Genomic DNA, 6,000 nt, shown 5'->3' with positions numbered 1-6,000 from the left:
ATTAGACATCCTGGTCCTTCGTGCAAGGCTGTTGCAAGGCGGAGCACAAGAATTCCTTTTTTAACGCGCTCGCTTTTTTCGTTAAAACGGCTTCACGCATCTAGGCCGACAGTCCCTGCCACCGTTTCCGCGCCGCCACCGCCGCCGCCGTCCCCGCTCCTCTGGTTCTCCGTTCGTCCGCGGGAGGGCGAGCGGCGCGCTGGAGCTGCGAATAGCCAACTAGCCAACCAGATGATCTCAATACAGTTCGCACTGTAGTTTGTCCGCTCACTCGATGTTTAAAATGGTCAGTTGCGCCGTAAATAATTGTTTTAGCCGTGGAAGTCGGTGACAACGGAGCTACGACCAGCAGTATCGGTTTTTCTACAATTCCGGGAATAATCAGGAACCAGGACAAGGCGACGCTCGAGCAATCGGTTCGCAGGCGTTATGAATGGCTCCGACGGATTACGCCGGAACAACCTCCACCACGCTCGTAAAGACGGGAGCAGAACGCGGCAAATCCAGGGCGCGAATATCTCCAGATCGATGGAAAAAACAAGAAAGAAAGCGACCAAAAAGCAGAGATAGAAAGCGGTGGAATGGTTAGATGTGTCCCTTTTGCCGCGACAAGTTGGAAGTTTCTCGGGCGCTTGTCAACTTATTTAAATGTGCCGATGCGTGATTCCGCTGTTTTTCATGCAAAGTAAGAAAAAAAAAAAAAACAAAAAAAAACACCGGGGTGATTATCCACGAACGCGATAGCATATATCGTTGCACACCGCCAAATTTAGCGGGCAAACTGAATTGGTGCCTAGCTCGTGTCGTCAATTTTTTTGCTAAATTTAGCGGGGAAATTCGCCGCTAAATTTAACGTCGTCCTCTTGGACGACGCTAAATCCTTGTCGGCCTTAAGATTACCCTAGAGGTCATCCGTCCTCCTAGACCCCAACTAAGAGTTTGTGGACTGCACTTCGTGTCAGGTGAGGAACCTCATTGCGATTGACTAGGTCACTAGGACAAGAAAATATTCTGAAATGCGCTTAAACAAAGACAGCTCTATGACTCTATGGCAATACTGCTGCCGCAATAGGACGCCGAATGCCTCCGACATTGCGCCAAGGCACTGATAGCAGACGACACTGTTGGTTTCGATTTCGAGTCTAACCGGAAGTGACGTCAAGTGCAAGAAGCGCGTTACCAATTCCTTTTTTGTTCTTAATTTTAGATGCATAGCATTTATAGTGTCAGCTCTTAGTACCTTTGTGTCCGTGAAATGTCGCATCAAATCCTAGATAAGAAAAGCCTTAATGGTGGATTTTCCTGCTTGACTTTTTTTCCGCACGGGAATTTCCCCTTTTCCCGTAATGTACAATACAACGACCTGCTTGACTGAAAAGGAAGACCACTTTAGGGTATACTGGTTGGACTCGTGTTCTCGCCGACTGAACACGAGCGGTACCCGAACGCGCTGACGCAGCAGTCGTGTCCCACCTTTACCCTATGATGGCCCCGTCTAGTGACGCAGGCCAATTCAGCACTCAGATTCTCTTGTCCACAACCTGTTGGATCTGTAGCCTTTGTCGTGGCGTCACGCGGTGTTCACTTGACGTCGTCAGTGATGCGCGCACGGTGACTATGCGACACCCTAACGTGACGATCACAATGCACGTCATAATGTGATGGGTGCGTGGGGAGGAGGGGTGGGAATCCAACAGACCATATCATATACACATGCATCTCCCCCCCCCCCCCCCCCCCCCCCCGCCCCAAGTCATGAACGTCATCCCAGCCCCCTCCCCCCTTTCCAAAAGAAAAAAAGAATTCTGGCTGCGCTACTGCGTCATGTTTCAATCCTGACGTTACGTTACACCATGACACTCTTTGACACCGTGACATCAGGTGACACGATGACATCGCGCGGCACCGTGACAAGTCGCGTGAAAACAGGGACGCCAAATAACCCTGTGACGTCACAGCGAGAACGTCGAGCGCAGGCGACGTAAAGTGGATTTATGAATGCTACGCATTTCTAGTGCATTTGGGGTATACCATTAAGGCAGACGTTTTTGTTATTGTATTATTGCACGACGCAAATAAATAGATGTATGGGTGGGTGCGCGCGAAGATGTGCCTCATTATGGCGGTCATAATTTGTCGGCAATTAGCTCGGAGGTAATTTACTGAAGGTGTGCTAAGTACCTTTCGCCGTGTTAACCGTCGGTTTTATTATTTGACTTTTCTTCCTAAACGATCTGGGAAGCTGCAACCAGAAACGTATTACAATCTTCATTCTCGAGCTCACGTTATTACGAACTATAAATGCTGTTAGACTCGACACTTTGAAAAACACCGTTTAATTTTTCTGGCGTACGCGTTTCTCCTTCATTCTTTTATGTGTATGTTTTTTTTTTATGTTCATTATGTCTGTTGAAAACAACGGACTGCTAATTAATTTCAAAGAGGAGCTCTTGTCTCTATAGAGCCAAATAAAAAGTCGCATTTCTTGTTTCGCGTTTTAACTTCGAATCGATTTTGTTTCGTCGTTCCTTGAAAATGGCTCTCATTTTACAACATCTAATAAATTACAAACGTAAAAAAAAATGTCTGACGCATCGTAAAACTCTATTGTGTGCTCAGAATGGGGGTGCATTGTGCTCTCAAACGACGTCGTTTATTCGTCGACGTTAATTGCCATATGAAGGCCCTTGTCCTACGGCGCAAGATTAGTTCGTTCATTTCGTACCAGCGTGGAAGGTGTTATTTAAAACACGACAGGATTTAAAATAAAAAAAGTTCAATTTTAGTTTAAAAAAAAAAAGAAAAAGCTATATACAGCCTTGTTGACTTCATTACTTTCTTTTTTTTTTTTTTGCAAGTTGCGGAAATGAGCAGTTGTTAACAACAGACAGTAAGTGTGTATAGGTATTACTGTTTAATAATGTTCTTAATCTGGTTCCATTTACCTGCTCCGGAAGCAGACCCAGCAGGCATGGGATATATATATATATATATATAGAGAGAGAGAGAGGGAGAGAGACAGAGAGTGTGTGTGTTTTTTTTAATTCTTGCAGATGTAAAAAAAAAAAAAAGCCATGAAAGCTACACTTATGCGGCTTGTGCGAGTGAGTTATACGCCCAGGGGGACATGATGTGGGTGGCTGATCTTTGCGATAAGTCGGCTGATTAATTAAAATTTACTAATTTACTTTTTAATTAGTGGAAATCGACATATGGTTCTAATTAGAAACTTGCTGAGTGTTATCAAAAACCACTAAATCAGACATTTCCAGGAAGACTTTGAGCGCGCGAGAAGCGTAGTAGTGCACTAAAGTTACCACTCGTGGAGCAGGTACAAGACTAGCGGTTTCGCTAAGGCGCCCGCGCAATTTTTCCGTCTCTTATCTAGCCCCAGCCTTGTACCTGCTCCACGAGCGGTAACTTCAGCGCACTACTGCGCTTCACAGGCGCTCCAAAGTTTTTTCCGAAAATGACTGGTTTAGTGGTTTTCGATGACGCTCAGCAGGTTTCTAATTAAAACCATATGCATATTTTAACTAATTAAAAATTTAATTAACGAATTTTAAATAACTAGCCGACTGATCGCAAAGATTAGCCACCCCCATAATGTCCCCCGGGGCGCATAACTCACTCGCACAAACCGCATAAGTGTAGCTTTTATGGCTTTTCAAACAAATCTGCAAGAATAAAATATATATATATATATATATATATATATATATATATATATATTTTTTTTTTTGTGACATAAAATGAAGTATGCCGTCTGTACTGTAGTGGAATCGGTGTTTCAGTATTATCTGAAACACCGTGTCGGCCTTTTCCTGCGTCTGCGGTCCCCCAAAGATCAATCAATTACGTCTCAATTTGTCTAAAAAAAAAGTCTGAAGTATGGTACCCCAACTTTGCATTCCATTCCTAGTTCGGATCACAGCTCTATCGAAAACTGGAAGGTGTACTCCGAAGAAGCATGAATGTCTCTTTCAGCTCATATATCGAACACGATGGCGCACGTTTGGTTGTTCGAAAGGTTTTGTATTCCGACAGGGAACAGACAATACGCGTGTACGAACGAACAGCGGCGTAGACTTTCCATTTTCCCGGTGGGGGCGGGGGGGGGGGGGGGGGGGGGGTGCTGCGCGTTATTTTTTTGCCAGAACTGGAGATTGAAGCTAACGAAAACACGCTGGAATTCCATTTACCATATATTTTGTCAATAAAGGCAAGGTGCGCGTTATTTTGTTTACATGCCGCTACTAGAAGCTCGTTACATGGCACGCAAATAGCGTCTCGGTAAGGATCATGGCCCGGGCCGGGGGGGGGGGGGGGAGCTTTGCCCCCCCCTCCCCCTCCTCCCGGATTTTACCAGGGGGGCACGAGCCCCGTTGCCCCCCCCCCCCCCCCATAGTCTGCGCCTATGCGAACGAATATTGCTACGTAATAATGTTATTTGATCTGGTTCTATTGGCGACGTCCGCGATCGAAAGCGTCTAAGTGGTCGGTCTACCACGATTGGCCGAATGCGGACTATGACGTCACCAAAGGATTTCTCATCGACAGAAACAAGAGTAAGTGAAGAACTTTAATTTTGGCGGTGTTGGCAGTGTTGGTTTGAGAGTGCAATGATTTCGGGCTTCCACCACGCCAAATACAAACACCGTGGAACTTGTAGTTTGCAAGATAATGACGTCACGAGAGAGAAACCATAGGGGGGCGCCACCGAAACATATCACCAATAATATACCTGCTCTCCAAGCTCCAAGCAGTAGCAGTAGCAGCAGCAGCTAGCACGCCATAAATTTTCCGTTTCTTCTTTTTTCTCCTTTTTTTTAACTTTTTAATCAGATAGACATAAGAATGCTGGCTGTACAGTCGAGGATGAAATTGCGCACGAAAGTGTCTGGGGTTCTTTAACCCCAAACGTTCGCGCTCGAGACTTACCTCGCTGAACGTGGCAAGCCCCGAGAATCTTATTAAGGCGAAATCCTTATTTGTCTCATCGTTCAGTCGACCTTCAAAAAACACGTCGGCGACCACGAAGGACAATTAAACGAAAAATACCAATGAAACGGCGTCAAAAGTGCGTCGTCAGAGAGCGCGCTGTCTTCGGGGGTTCGCTAACACCGGGACCCCAGCCGACGCCACGATCCGAGTGAGCCAATGGGCGCATTAAAGGGGTACTCCACAGGTTTTTTCATTGTCTCCGATTTGCTTGAAATTTTGCTAAACTAACCAATTAACATCGCGAAAATAGTATCCCAAATATTAGGCCGAAATATTGTTTTTTCGCGAAGTTATTGAATTTACAGTTGTGGTCCTCACCGTGTTTTTCAAGCTCCAAGTCTCTACTGGCAACAATGAAAAAGTGACGTCAGTGGAAGGCAGGGGTTCACTCTTTGGGCTGTAGATTTTGTTTTAAACTGATTCGAAGCAGTTTCATGGTGTCAAATGAATGCTTGGGAAGCTCGCTCCAGTCCCCGCGCTCCAGCACGGAACAAATGATTAGCATATTCTATTTTTTTACTTCTTGCTCCACTGGCAAGCCTGCCTGCCACTGACGTCACGGCACTGAAAAGTGCGCGTATATTTGAATGTTGGTTTTTGCATCATTTTCATTTGCCGATTTCACAATACCTATTATGAATTTCGCGATTCTAAATAGCATACCGGAGAGAGTAAAGGCCGGGGATTCAGAAAATATAGTTAGTTGAGGTAGCTCAAAAAATCGGTGGGGTACCCCTTTAAGTCCGCGCTCCTTTACTCCTACTCCGACGCTCCGAGTTTCATAATCCGAGCGCAGCAACTAAACGCCGCATGGCGTACAGGAGCGCGACACACCGAAACTATCGACGAGCCGCACGAGCTCCTTCCGACCGCACGGTTATGACGAACCCGGCATCTCGTGAACATAAGCTGAAATTATTTCGGAGATAAATTAATGAAGGCCAGTGTGGAGCGGTATGGTGTAAAGTAACAGCGACGGCGACGTTATGAAGTTTG

The 6,000-nt window shown here is 45.8% G+C and overlaps 1 protein-coding gene across 1 annotated transcript in view; it reads left to right on the top strand.

Annotated features, from left to right (window-relative positions):
• LOC8035607 (head-specific guanylate cyclase) overlaps positions 1–6,000 on the top strand; it is a 50,121-nt gene that overhangs the window by 448 nt on the left and 43,673 nt on the right. The window lies entirely within an intron of this gene.

Source organism: Ixodes scapularis, unplaced genomic scaffold (genome assembly GCF_016920785.2).
Source record: "Ixodes scapularis isolate PalLabHiFi unplaced genomic scaffold, ASM1692078v2 PGA_scaffold13__105_contigs__length_92229423, whole genome shotgun sequence".
In the NCBI taxonomy this organism is placed as follows: domain Eukaryota; kingdom Metazoa; phylum Arthropoda; class Arachnida; order Ixodida; family Ixodidae; genus Ixodes; species Ixodes scapularis.
Note: the sequence above shows the minus strand (reverse complement) of the source record. Positions and strands in the feature narration are given on the sequence as shown.